Here is a 15,110-nt window from a genome sequence, read left to right on the forward strand (position 1 = left end):
TGGCACGGTAATAACCGTTGACCCATAACCTTCAAGAGAGCAGAAGGGGGCTTATCACGAGCAGTGTGCGAAAATGTAGCGGTTATAGATTAGGGCAAGGTTTGTGTAAATGAGACGAGCAAGATTTATTCACCATCAAGCTCATTTCGCACTTACTTACTCATCCATTTAACATCACCCTCGAAGCGTTTGCGTTTCAATCCGGGGGGGCCATTGCCGCTGCAAACCCGAGCGACAAGCCATTAACGCCACCGCTCGAGAAACGAGGATTACAACGGCAACGGATCAGTGCAGTTGTCGGCTTCTACACCCAACCCACCCACCCAGGTCCGATGAATTCAACACTTTGGCTGTCCCCCCAAAACGACGCTCCACCGTCGTTACACAACTCCGGCAGACGACGGTTCCGCACATCGGAAGGCAAACATTTGCCAACAAATTGTAAATTGCTTTTCAAAGGAACGACCCCGGACAAGTCAAACTCCGGGCACGGATCGCATTTCGAAGACGACGACGATGATGATGATGATGATGGTCATCCTCGTACCGAGGACACCGAGGTAGAAGTCAGCTGTCAGCTGTGGAACGGAGAGTACGGACTTAACTTCTTATCGTTGCCCGGTGATAGAAGCACTGCCCGAGCCGGAGGAAGCGGTTTCGTATGTCTTTCAATTAATTTACTTGCACAAAGATCAAGATGTCGTCAAGTGGGTGGGGGGAGAAGGTCAAGCTTTGGCACGGATTCGCATGGTGCCGGAACTGTAGCGTCGGATGTTTCGCATGTTTCGTCAAGCGATGTCTTCTGTTTTCAATCACTGTATGAAATGGGAGCCGGACTGTTTGGTTACACTTTGAACCCTGAATTTCAATGAAGAGCACTAGAGCTCAGGGTATGCAGATTAATACTGTAGTGAAGCTTAAACGATTCTGTCCAATAAAAACAGACACTGTAAATCATTTTTTTATTTACCAAAACTATCCATTCTGTCAGTCTACATTGGAGCAATAATGCTTCCTTCGAGTGTGTGTATCTTCACGGTGATACGGCAATTCTGAAGCAACATAAACACTGCATGCCGGCTCACTATTTGCATAGCAGGCGTGCGGCGATGAGATTGATTATTTGCCCCTCCGAAAGGCTTCGGGGTGTGAGTTCAAGTCATCTGGCCCTACTGATTAGAAGCAACATGTGGTTTGCTCTTGTCACGATTACTCTTCACTGTTGCAAACGTTCCCGCTTCCGCAACAAGTTGCCCGAGGATGAGTGGTGTGGGGTTTGAAGTTTGCACAAGCTTGAAGCTTGAATGATGTATTTTATCTGCAGGATTATTACATAAAATGAATCTTTCTTTTTTTAATTACCTTCAATGAGGTGAACGTTCAAAATATGATGCTTTTTAATAATACATAAATTTTTGTTCGATGTATACAAAAAAAACAATCTCTCTTCTATCTCGATCGATGTGTTTAAATCTTTTTCCCCAACTTCGTGCTTTCCTCATTCATTTCGCACTTGGCTTTCCTCTCTCGAGGCAACAAAAACGTGCACGCCTTATGGCATTATTAAAATTAATGCAAAACACCTCGCCCACCATTCCCATCGCACCAGCAGCAACGCAGACGGAGCAAAACAAACTGCTTCCCATTGCACTTGCCCATACCAAACGGGGCTGCACGGTCTCCAGCAAAACAAACACACACACACGCGCGCACACCCGTATAACCGTTCCGTCACACAAACCACAAGGCGCCTCCATCGCTTCTGCGGTTTTGGGTTGTTTTGGTCAGGGAATACAAAGCAAAAGAAGCAAAAGAAGGAAAATAAAACACGAACGAACACAACGAAACCAGCCAATCGTGCAACCGAACGAAAGCGAGGAATCAAAACACAAGCTCCAAAACGGATTCGGGGGTGGGGGGGGGAGACCTTTCCCTTCCTGCTTGCGTTTCACTGTATCGCTGTGTATGGGCATGTGCTGCGGGCGTTTGTACGTGTGTGTGTGTGAGCATCGCGCTAGCGTCCGACTCCGCAAAGCAACGCCAAAATGTCAAAACACACAGATGCGTGGATGGATTTGGGATGGCAAGCGGAAGGACAGGGGTGGATGTCCTCGTGCTGAATTCAAAGACCAGCACGAAACGGCAAATACGAGCGGTGGCCGAAAAATGGCATTTATTTATTTTCGGCTCGACGACGCCAGTGCGCAAACTCACCACCACCACCACCAACATCACTCGCAACGTTCGCTCGCTTGACACATGACAACTTGACAGCCGACGACGACGACGACGACTAGGAATGGTGTGTGGTGAGTTTTGTGGTTAGCTCCCGCTCACGCACACAACCATACTGTACGGCTTGTGTCCTTTGTTGACTGCAAACGGCATGCGAGCATTAGGGTAAGTGCACACCTGGACAGTAAAAGTGCGATGACGGTGGCTGTGTGTTGGTGTGAAAGTGAAGCCGCTGCTACACGAACACACACACACACACAGCCAGTGTACTGTAAAAAAGAAACAGCACGAGCCAAGCGTGTAGCGTGCGGCCGCGCTCGTCGCCTTAAAATGGAGCGTGGTCGGCAGCCCGATTCTCAGTTAAGCGGTCTCTGTTCGTACGGTCGGTTCGATCTGGCAGCCGGAAAGCGTGTCGCCAAGCGCGTCGGTACAGTAGCAGTGCTACACTGTAGTGAAACCCCCGCGACAAGCTGTCAAAGCAGAGCAAGGCGGAACGGAACAGAGCCTGTGCCGCTGCTTGTAAGAAGGGGTTAGTTTTCCGGTGTCGGCAGGTCACCACCACCAACGGCGCACAGGTCGGTTCCGGAATCGTGTGGCGACCGGTGAAAAGGAGGCCAAGGCGGCGCTCCGCGCTGGTGTGAGTGTGTGTGCTGGAAAATTGTGTGTCCGTCGGAAAGGACAATCGCTATTACGGGTGCAAAGTGAGTGAGTTTCCTTCAACGCTGGAACTGCTGTGTGTGTCAGTGCGTGTGTGTGTCTGTGTGTGTGTGTGGGTTTGTTGTGTGTGGGTAGATGGACGGTGTTTTATCCTTTTTCTCCCGAGCCCGAGTTTGTGTTTGCGTGTTGTGCGGCTGTGTGGCCGTTATTGTTTCCTAGCGCGAACCCGGGGAAGGGAAAACAACGAATGTAACGTGCTTCCCCCCCAGCGCTTTGTCGTCCCCAATTGGCTGTACGATTGCGTGCGTTCCGTATGGGAAGCGAACGGGGAAAGTTGAACAATTCCCATTTAGGACAGAACAACAAAAAAAACACCCAAATTCCCCCTCCCGAAACACCGAATTTGCTGGTCAATATTCGAGAGAAGGGAGTTGTGTGTGAGTGAGAAGGAACAAAAAAGAAGGACATCCAACTCCAACTAACTTTCTCAAGACATTGAGTAGGCGCCAACTCAAACGTCGCCAAGGGATACGGAAGTTTTTTTTTTTTGGGGAAGTTTTGTGCGCCTTTACCCGATTTAGGTCTCGTTATTGTCTTCTCCCTGTTAGTTAGAAGGGGAGGTGGGGATGGGGGTGGGAGGGCTCACTCGCTCGTAGGACTTTTCCAGCTGGTCGGCACACTGTTCCCGCAGTTCCGTGCCGTTACGTACTGTACTTTATTGGAAACCGATAAGCACGGGACGCACTCACGCTGTCGCCAAACTCACCCCCCCCCAACCACACACGAGGCAAACCCAGACCTAAAGGACATTCGCAAACATCAACACCAACTTAGATGAGAAAGACAGAAAGTGTGTGTGTGTGTATGTTTGTGTGTGGGTGCATGACACGAGCTTTCGGAGAATATTGGGCAAAGTTTGTCCAATTTCCTACCACGCCGTACGTCCACATTTGGGGGCGGAGGGAGTGGGGGGGGGGGCAGCATTCGGAAAGTGGGGAACGAAATGAAGCATAATAAATATGTGAATTTGTTTCCCCGTCGGGCCCGCCCCACTTTTTTGTTCCATCCGCCCTTGCGCCACTACTGGATTGGCCGGATGTTTTTCACAAAGCTTCGGAAAGGGAGCAAAAAAAAACGGGGTAAAACGGCTACGATGGCCACAAAATGAGGCCGAGACAACCGGAGACAATGAAGAGCTAAGCCCCCCGGACCGTCACAGGGCCGAGCTTTGAGCGAAGGGTACGGCCGACACCAGCACACAGCGAGCAGCCCCATCTGAATCAAAACAAAATTCCAACAAAGAGAAAAGGGGCAAAAAAACACACACACACACAAACCAACACCAAACGAATGCCGTTCCTCTGGCGCGCCGTTGTAACGAACGACTGTCCGAAAACGGTTCCGGGCGCGTCTGTGGGAAGACAACACACGACAACAACAACAAAAAGCGGTGGGAAATAGATTAAGAGGCGTCGAAAACTTGATCCTACAGGCTTGCGGGAAAGCTGGCGGGGCTGAGTGTGTTTTCAAGCGGCTGCCAAACGATACGAAAGGCTGAGTGGAGTGAAAGGCCGTTGCTTTTAAGTAAAGGGCCGCTTTTCTTGGTGCGAAAGATAGTTCGGTCCCATCGGGTGTCCCAATGGTTGGGGAAGCGCAAGGAGCACGCTCTGGGTGGAAATGAAGACCCGCACACAAGCACAACACCTCAAACCGGAAGGGGACGAGCTCCGTCGTTTGAGGATGGGGGAAGGAAGCGTTCGCTGGCGTAAAACACAAAAAAATACAAAAATGCTTTGGAGGAGTTTTGTTGGAGTTGCTCTAAGGCTCCGACTGGAAGAAGTTGATGATGATGTTGGCGGCGGCGTTGATGCAGCAGCGCGTGGAATGCATTCGGAGAGCAGAACCGGCCTCCTAGCGCGTTGTTACAACCGACCATGGACCATCCTTTCGAATTCTGTCGCTTCCCATTTTGTCAGCATTAAATGTGTCGCCACCGCCAGCAAAACAGCAAAAGTAAAAAACAAAACAAAAAAACCGGACGGCAGTAAAAAGCAAGCAGCCACTCACTGCCGCCCGGTCAAAGTGTGCGTTTCCCGAGGAGGGACGCCAAATATGATCCATTCGAATCGGTCGGTTTCGGTGTCGCACAATCCCAGCTTAACAGTGGCTGGTTTTAATGGGCGCCATAAAAACATCGGGCGATGATGGCCGACGGGATTGTAAGATGTACGACCGATAACCACCGACATTCTACTGTCATTCTGCTGCTTACATTCAGCTCGGCAGGAGCGATTGTTTTACACCCCGAAGGGATGGGAGTGGCCGACCCGTGCCCTGAAAACAGCAATCATTTTAACGATCTGTTTCGTTTCCTGTTTTGACTGGGTAGTTTGCTGGTGGAGAGGTTGAATTTGAGAGTATTAAAATTTGGCAACTTTCCTCCTAGTGGGGCGAAAGCGTTTGTCGTGGATGCAGGAATTGCTGGAATGTCGACAACCTACGTAAAGCTAATGATTGAAATCTGTTTTTTTTTGTTCTCTCCTCTCCGTCCTTTGAAGTGGCCTGATCGATTGTTCTGTTCGGGGGCAAGGTTCGTCCAATCGTGTGCTTTCTTCCACCAAGGTTAAGATGAGCCCGAGACCGCGCCAAGGGTAACAATGTGCTGAGCAGTTTCCATCAAGTGCTACGAATGAGTGTAATTGTAAACGGAGAAGCGAAAAAGTGAGAAAGCAAGGGAAGAAACACAAGAGTGCAAGGAGTGAAAAGAAAAACCACCGAGCGCCAACTCGCACTGTCACTCAAGCTGTGGCGAGTGGCATTCTTGGAAAGTTAGCACCAACGGTTCAGCAGCCTGCCAGAGACACACAGTGCGCCAGCACACGGGACGGTAAGTGCCTATTAGTTAATTAGAACACCCGAACACACACACACAGACATACAGACACACAGAATTACACCAGACTAGAAAAAAGAATTCCAAGAAAACCCCCGAACTCCCGCACCAACAGGCTGCCAACTAGAACCAGTGCCAGTGCTGGGATCCGTTACGCTCTGGTGGATGTGAACGGGGGATGCTTTTGCTTCGAAAAGCTGCACTGTCAAGAGCGGCCCTCGTACGCGGCATCTTGAAAACTTCACGACCAACACACCATCAAGTGGGCTGGGAGACACTCGAAGCTTTTCTCTGCCGCCCCAAAATTAACTTCATGCGTGATTGGCTTCGGGGAATTCTGAGTGCGCTCATGATCCGGAGCAGCACCAACGAGGACGAACGACGTTTTGGGGTGATCTCGATAAAGCGGAACTGCTGTTTGGAGAACCTGCTCTCGACCGAAGCCGAAGTTGCTAGCACACTGCACAGTCACCATTCTTGCCCGGTCTGGCCGGGGGTGGTCTGGAGCAGGGTAAATTACCTGTTGAACAATGACGCAGCTCGCCTTCCCCACCCTGCAGTGACAAAGGCTAGGGAGCTCTATTGATTAAACACTGGAGCACTGGAGGGGGTTTGTTACACGGGAGCGTTGTGGTTAAGGTTTGGAATTAGCGGTCAAATTGTGATTGATCTAACAGGTTCCCTTTCAGCGATTCATCTATTCGCCAACAATCGAAAACGTTTTGTAAAGGAAACCATTGACCGATTGGATTGATTTCTCTGAAACGATACATTAATTAGCAAGTCGAAAAGTTGTTTGATTGCACTACAAAGCATTGCGTTCTGACAGGTATACAATTAAATGATTGCAGTAAGTAATAATTTGATATCAAATTGCATACATTTTGGCGTTCTGCTATACTGGCCCGGTATGCATAAAAACATTATTGCTCTACTTATTTTGCATGCATTTTCCGACTGGTGCGGTAAAATGACCTACTAATATCTGTCGATAAGTGTATTTGTATGTCGTTCCACCGAACTGTCAGTACCATAACCCATAACTATAATATATCTGGAACCATACTGCAACGTTGCCAGACTTTTAGGGACTTAGGCGTTACCCTAGACTGTAAATTGAATTTTCATCAGCGCTACTCCGATATTTTAGACAAGGCCAACAAAATGGTAGGTTTCATTCGCAGACAATCGAGAGAATTTTCCGACCCTCACTGCCTCTTACTGTTGTACAAGTCTCTTGTTCGTCCACTGCCTGAGTCTAGTTCGGTAGTATGGTCTCCTTCATCCAGCTTTTGGTCCAAATAATTGGTGTCAGTACAGAGAAAGTTTACACGTTTTGTCCTGCGTTTTACCCCGTGTCGAAATGTAGATCCTCGTCCGTCTTATGAAACTAGGTGTTTACTGTTTGGGTTAAAGACGCCTGAAAAGAGACGTGAAGTAGCTCAGCAGAAATTTATGTCTAAGCTAATTATAGGTGAGACTGACGCACCCGAACTACTAGCTAGAATCAACATAAATTTCTTAACTATCGACTTCTTAAAACTCAACTGACTAGACGTGCTCATAGTGAAAATGATCCCATAACTGCGATGGCTCTGAAATTTAACGCTAATTACGATAATTTTGACTGGCATCACGCGACACATTTTTAACATGTATGCTGTACTGTGCGTTACGTTATGTATTTGTTCGGTTACTTATAAGCTATGTATTGCTAGATTTAAGATGTAGGGTAGTATTAAGTAATAAGGCCCGCTCGCTCGGCCAATTACTGCTGCAATAAACAATACAATACAATACTTATGCAGGTTTATGAGCGCCTAGAGATATACAACACATATCTCATAGGCACAAAATATAGTTTATACCATTTTCATTTGCATACCTTCAGGCGGATTCTAACACTCGAACGAGTTGCTTGCAGTGCTGCAAAATGTCACCGTCATTGTCATAAATGCTTGGTCAGTAACTTTATCGTGACTTTTTTATTATGATCAGATCTGCAAAATATCACTGACATAGTCATGTCAAGTTCCGACTGAAACAAAATCATGTCAGCATCACGAGCTCTACTGTGATGATCAAAGGTGAGACTCAAGCAATTGGTGCGACCATCACATGCTGACACACTTTCATTCAGTATCAGCAATAAACATCAAACTACCATGAATAAGTTCATTGTTTTCGGTACTGATTGTCACGTGATGGTTATGACATTTTGCAGCACTGGTTGCGTGTGCAATTATGCCACGAATTACCTAGAAATGGTTATCCTTCAAGGCATTGACTTTGAAATGGTTAATTATGCGCCTGAATTGCTGCAAACTACAAAACGATTTTTGCGATATTACGTCTAATACACGGATTGTACCAATTGTCTTACATCAGCAACAATATTAGCAAGCGGCACCACATGCATGCTCAATTTAATCCATCCACATACGCATCATTGCTCGCCTCCTTCCAAGCTAGAAATGTCCTTCGCCCGTGTCCATCTTGCCATCGGGAGGCAACAGCTAATGGAGATGTGCATACGCCAACAGTATGCTTGACAGCGTGTAGCGTAAGCATTTGACGGCTAACCAAATTGTTATTCTACTTATCACAACCATGCTGTGCAGCTCCAATGCCACGTCAAGCTTAACTAACAACTCACCGAACCGGAACCAGCCTGATGCCCGATCGACCCCGGCACACACACGGACACGGACACGGACGCACCAGACGCTCGACCATTCGTGCCGGAAATCAAAGCAAAAGCGAACCAACGTTGCGCGCCGAAAGCGTTGCATTCCTATGCAAATGATTAAATCAACATTTCACAGTGAATTATACAACCGGAGTGAAATTATGGCTCCCGGTGGGCAAGTTTTCTTTCCATCCAGCCCGGTTTGGCCGGTGGTAGTTGGTGCCGCAACACATCGCACGGTCTGCAGCCCAACCGTAGGAACGGGGCTGAGCTGAGCGGAGTTGGCGAAGGATAGTCCCGCTGCCCGGGATTGATATAAATCTTGTCCGGTCCGACTTATTTAGTGGGCGGCTGGCGAACCGTGAATCTTCGGACTCCTTCCCATCTGACCTGGTCCTGCTGCTGTTGAATGCTGTGGAAACGAAAGCACACAGGAACCTGGTTGGGCAAACAGGGAGTCCGCTAGCTTGTACGTAGCCGCTGAGCTGTGATCATGGTTTAAGGTTTAACTTTCTGTTAAGTCGTCTTTACGCGAGAGGCAGTGAAGCAGTGGTTCGACTGGGTGGTTGAAATAGAAATCGAATGGTCATCGGACCGACAGCCGTGTGATTCAGTACGGCTACCGGCCGACTAGCCTTGCCATTCGATTGATTAGTGGTGATCCCTTTCAAGGACTGCCCTCGCGTTAGCGAGCATTTTCCTCGCACTGTGAACTTAGCATTTCAAGGTTGGTTACGGTTACGGATCGATCCGTCCGGTGCAGGTGGATGAGGAGGAGTGAGAAAAAAACGGCCCCAAACCAAACAAACCGAACAAAAATCCTTTCCATCCGATAGCAGCTAGGTCGTGCGCTTTGGTCCATCGGTGCTTGATTCTGCGTCGAAACGGGGCTCGACAATTTGTGCTTCGATGGTCATTCAATCGTTTGCTACGCGCGCGCACGCTGGGCTACATTATGCAGATTACTTTTATGCATTCTGCATCATGGGCTCGTGCGGGAAGCGCGTCCATGGAGTGGGTCCGGTGCATGTTTTATTCAAACATCGGCGGGCAGGCTTTTGACCACCGGCTTCCCGATCCCGTGAGGGAGCTGCATGGAGTACTGGTTGGCCGTAAGGGTAGCACAGTGACGTAAGCTTTCGTGTTCTCTTCTCTTGCTGTCCCTCCCTCTCACACGCAGAGCTAACAGACAGCACTGCTTATTATCCATCGGTGGTTGGAGCAGGCTTGGTAGCTTGGTTAGCTAACTATTTCCGATTGGAAACCCGATCCGACCCAGCGCAGGCTCCATCGGCTCTATCTGGGTCATGTTCATTAACACGGCCCGTTTGCATTCAAAATCTTCCCACCCTTCCCCCACCGTACGGTTCCTGTAGAGCCGGCCCTGTTCCTTCTCGAACGGTGGAACCGTACCCAGCCAAGCAACAAAACCCGTATGTGAGATCGCATTGAGCGTCGATAATGATTGCTTTTAGCTGGCAGCGATACTGTCGGCAGCTTATTGACAGTGGAATCGCGCGGTGCCCGTTACGTGCGCCGCTGTACCCGCTGTGATAAATTATTACAGCCCGCGTCTGCGACTGACACATTTCACCAAGGGCCTTAATCCACTGGTGTCGCATACATTAGCTTCCGGTATCGGGCCATGCGCGCGCGTACAGTCAGTGATGGTACACCATGTAGCGCGAGGTTCGTGAAGCTTATCGTTCCATCGGGCACCATCGAGCAGTAATTTCTTGTAAATGCAGCTATCAATGGTATTATGGGCATTGTTTCGAACAGCGATGACAGTTTTTGGCTGACAATGACACAGCGATAAGAGAATTGCTGTTACAAATGTATTAAAATTAAATTATTCATAATGTGCAGAGAGAGAGAGTGCGAGCCGCAATGATACACGAGATATCTGTGCAATGATTTTCTTTCCATTAATGCATTAAAAACATTTAAAATGAAGTGCAATAATACTATTCTGACAGGCACTATTGCATACCTTAAGGCGTTCCTCTGTTTTTATGGTCCTTATCGCCCTAAAGTATGCAATCCGCACCACGATCAAGCCATCGTTAGGACGCAAATAGCTTACCATGAATCTGACAGCAACTTTCAGCCAAAATAATTTGCCAACCATTTCCTTCAAATTAAATGAAAAGCAAGATAGCAACAACAATAGCACGCAATGTTCACTACCTTGCGCTTTGAAACACTTCATAGAACATAATAATGCAACAACGTAAAACCGAAATTTGCGCCTACAGCACCAGCATCATCACTACGACCACGAACAGCCACACCGACCGCTTGCACGGCGCAAGATAGTCGGCATTATAAATTTACCATTATTAAAGTTTTCCCCCCCACCCCCACTAAAGTATGGCCCCTGCCCTGCGCACTTCCGCTCATCTTCCCCCCACCCGAAAGAAATCACTACCCGTAACGCAACAGGCGTCAGAAGGCTGTCGCTGGTATGCCGCGGAAATTCTTATCATTTCCTTTCCTGTAGTTTCGCCCACGAACCCAACTTCCTGTGTGCTGTACTGTCGGCTGCGTCTTGAAGCGTTCAGTTGTCTTTGAGTCAGCAACAGAGTGCCACGACACAGAAAAAAAATAAAAGAAAACGAAACCGGCCGACAAAAGTAGTTCATTAAACAAACCCACGGTGTAAAGTTACGACAAATGTCAACTTCGTACAGCGGGTGGGGAAGGCTGGGGGGGCCGGTTTTTGAATAGTTTTTCCCCCTTGTTGGAAGGAGAGGGGAAGGGAGATGAGCATTCGAGCGCCTTCCGTTTCGTATGCCGACTTCCGTCCCACCTCCTGCCCTTCATTAGCAATCCCACTCAATAAAGGGGTTTTTGAGGTTTCCTGAGGGGTTTGGGTTTGCAGCCCAAGCCAAACTGCCGGCTAGTGTGGGTGAAACTAGCACTTTAAAATTTAATAAACCGCCCGAAATGCAGGCTCGGTGGCAGCCTCCGGCTACACACCTCGGGAGATGTCGTGTCGTGTTGAACATGCACAGTTCTCTCGTCCGCGCGCGTGTGTGTGTGTGTGACATTTCGCACGAAAACTTTTCCCTATCGCCCACCGTTACCGTACCTGCAGCAATCGCTGGCTGTAAGAAGAAGAAACGTCCCAAAACGTACCAGGGCTTCACCCTCCAAGGTGCGCTCTGCCGGGTGCCCCAGTCGACGATCGACGGGTTTGTTTTCGTGCTGAATTTGTTTAATATAATTACAAAACTTTATCATTTATCGCAGCTTTATCTGCGATGAAATGCAAATGCTTGCCAGCAGTTGCAGGTTGTCCCCCCCCCCCCCCCAGACTCGGGCCCCATTCCGCTCATGCCCCGATTTCCGGGGCTGAAACGTCGATATCGCCACGGAACGAGCGCGCACGGGGACGCCACTTCATTTCGAGCGATGAAGATAATGACGACCTCGGGCACCTCGGGCGGTTGCCTACACCCAGTGGCCACCAATGGTGAGCGAGTTAATTTGCGAAAGATTAGACGAGTGTGGGAGTGTTGCTTTTTTTTGTTTTGTTTTTGGCCTCCATCATCCACCTTTGCCCTGGTGAGTCCACGAGGCTGCATCACACACAAAGGACAAAGCGTTCCATTCTCTCTCAATACTCGATCGTGAACCGTGAAGCGGCACTGCGCTGGCCTAATAGCGAGACAGCCGGAACGGCTGGGATAGAAACAAGTGGGAAAAGAGCCCTCCACCCCTTTCCCCCTCCACCCCGTGGACAGACAGTGAGCATTTCTCCGCACGAAAGTTTAGCCCGAAGTTCATCGGGAAAGTTGGCCTCCCCGATCCCGCGTCAGAAAATGCAGAAAACCATAAAAATGAAAAGAGAGCGTTAGCGGAGAAAATAAAACGTGATATCGCCTCCATTCGCTAAGCGGTTCTTTTTACCCCTACTGGCCGGGTTTGTGCACCCTTCATTCCCTTCCTTCGATGCCACACAGACCTGCCAGACAGACAGGGCGCGCCTGTCTAATGTCGTGCGGGGCACAACTTCGGGGCAGCATTTTTGACAACGATGATAAAACTCTGCTCGAGCAAGTTCCCCCCCCCTCCCCCCTGGCGGTGACGATGGTGTTGGTGGTTCTGAATGAATCCCGTGTGTAGGGTTTTGCTTGGTGTGTGTGTGTGTGCTGAGCAAGAAGGACGATAGTGACACTTGTACGACGATGTTTCGTGACCGGGTGGAGGTTTTTCTTTTCTTCTTTTTTTTTGGTACAAATGGAAGCAAAAAAGCACGCGCGTGTGAGTGTATCGGTGGAAGCGAGCGAGTGTATGAGTGTACATTTTAACAAACCATAGTGATCCCGCGGCTAGAAACTAGATCTATAAGTTTTTCAAAAGCATCAAAAATCGCCTAACGAGTTTGCCCTACCCGGAAGAGTGGAAAATGGGGAGGCCCTGGGAAGGATGGGGGGGGAATGCATTGAGGCGGAAAGGGGGGCCACAAGGACGCAAGTAGCAAATTGAGGGTTATAAAAAGGGCAAACGATTTACCGAACTTGCTCCAATACGTCAGTCAGGTTCCAGGGACGGCCACCAGGAGAGATTGCCAGCAGGAAAAGAGGATCCAGTGGGAAAGGCTGCCTCTCCTTCCTACCTGCAAGCTTCGGGCAAATTTTCCCCGAGTTCCCCGAGCCAAACCAGAGCAGCAGTGGCAGCAAATCTCCCCCTCCACCCCCCTTCAAAAACTCTCCTGCCGCTTTTTTAATTGATGAGTTTACTTTTCCAACACTTTTGTGCTACCAAACGGCTCCTCACTTTCCCTCCCTACGTGGATGGGTGTGTGTGTGTGTCTGTCTGTTGTGCCGCTGTTGCTGAACACGGCCGTGCGCAAAGTTTAGCCTTATTTTGTTGTTCTTTCGCGTCTCGCGAAATTTGAATGCCAGGGCAGATTGTTGACACATCATTTAAAGTTGTTCGCTTAACCTGTTTTTTTTCTGCTCCTTCTGCTTTTGGGGAACTCTTGGTTTGGTGGAAAAAATAACACGCGATGCTGCGCCAGGCCTGAATGTTCCGGCACGGGTTATATACGGGTCTTACGGCTGGATGCCGGTGAGGATTGCGACATTTATGTGTTTCACTTAAAACCGATTCCCGTGGATTGGATAAAGGGTAAAACTGTTTGACATTTAAGCATGCTGTTCGTTTTCTGTTGTTTCACAAAAACTTAACAGTAAAGGACGTGTGATGTACCATTTTCGCATCCATCAAACGCTTCTCGAAACGTGCCGCGTAGAATTGCAATCAAACCACCACCGTTGTTGGTTGTGGTTCCTTCAGCACTTTTAATTTCCCGGTTTTTAACGCACACAGCACGAAGCACTATTCTTTAGATCTTTTGCACCGTTCCCTTAATGCCCATCGCCAGCCGCGGAAGTAATGGGATTTTAATGAGCTGCTCCAGCTAAACACGGCTACCGCTGCTGGCAGCAGCACGCCTGCCCATCATCACATCTGCTCATTGCACCCGCCGTATATCGCCGTTATCGAATCTTGCCAACATTTTACATTAATTTCGTGCTGTTGTAAATTAATTTTCTATTTCAATTTTAATCCATCACCCGGCGTGTCGGTCGGTGGCAGAACGCGAACTCCCGGCGAGAAAGGGACGAGTCTTTACGCCGCGCTTATCGTGCTCATCATAATTTTAATTTAATCTAGAACCTACGAGGGCACACCGTACACCTACCATGGAACCACCGGGTAACCGGGCTTTGCTGCACTTTGCCCATCGCGACCACCACCACCACCGCCGCTGGGAAATGATTTATTTTTGCGACGAAATTTAATAAAACTTTTCCACACCCGGGTCACAAATCGTCGGAAGACACACGACACCGGCTAGGTGCGGCGCGGACTCGCTTGCGGTTGGGCGAGAAGAGAATGAGCCAGAGAGAGAGAGTAAAGGAGAGAACAAGATCTCTAGAACGTAAGAGGCTAGCACCACGCCGATCGAGAGCTAGCAGAACCACAGAATGCTTTTAGCACGGAAAACAGATAGAAAGGGCGCCGGTTTTCAAAAAGCAAACGAATGAAAATGAATGCAAACGCGTTATCTTTAAGTTTCGCTGTTTCGCCACATTGGTCTCTCTCTCTATCCCTCTCTCTCTCTCTCTCTCTCTCTCTCTCTCTCTTTCTCTCTCTCTACATGAAGAGCACTTTCTCCCCGAGCTCGAGGCACCCTATTTTGCCACTTATGCCTTATGCCCACTTGTCCGCTGCACCGCCCGAGCGCGCCCAGGCACAGGCTGGTGGGAACATATTGATGAGGAAGTAAATTAAATTTATTGATAAACTTTTGCCACTCTGCAGCGGCAGATAGATCGGGTGGTGGTCGCGGTTTTGAACTGCCGGCGCTGGATAAGTTTCATTTCCGTCGCGCGAACGCTTCCGGCAGCGGCCTGGGGTAGGAAAGCAGGGGGGGGGCAAAGAACGCGCGCCCGGGAAGTTAAAATTCCATCCCCAGTCCGGACCAAAGTGTGCGGTTTATCCTGCTGCAGGAGGATAAATCGTGTTTGCGTTTTGGGGCTGTGCTATAACGCCTTACAGCAGCGCGTGAGCGTGTCGATTGTGTGGCTTTTTCCCCGGTTTTGGGGTTTTCGGGAGGGT

The 15,110-nt window shown here is 49.0% G+C and overlaps 1 protein-coding gene across 5 annotated transcripts in view; it reads left to right on the plus strand.

Moving 5' to 3' along the window:
* The first annotated feature begins 2,597 nt into the window (after positions 1–2,597).
* Positions 2,598–15,110, plus strand: part of LOC120898206 — a 76,917-nt gene continuing 64,404 nt past the window's right edge. For 2 of the 5 annotated variants that reach the window (XM_040303737.1, XM_040303742.1), the window contains exons 1-2: positions 2,598–2,936; positions 5,451–5,779. The gene's annotated coding sequence lies outside the window, so the exon portion shown is untranslated. Of the gene's footprint in view, positions 2,941–5,450; positions 5,780–15,110 lie in introns of all 5 variants that reach the window. The other 3 variants (XM_040303738.1, XM_040303740.1, XM_040303741.1) reach the window with 3 other exon arrangements.

The sequence above is a fragment of the Anopheles arabiensis genome, chromosome 2, assembly GCF_016920715.1.
Source record: "Anopheles arabiensis isolate DONGOLA chromosome 2, AaraD3, whole genome shotgun sequence".
Classification (NCBI taxonomy): Eukaryota; Metazoa; Arthropoda; class Insecta; order Diptera; family Culicidae; genus Anopheles; species Anopheles arabiensis.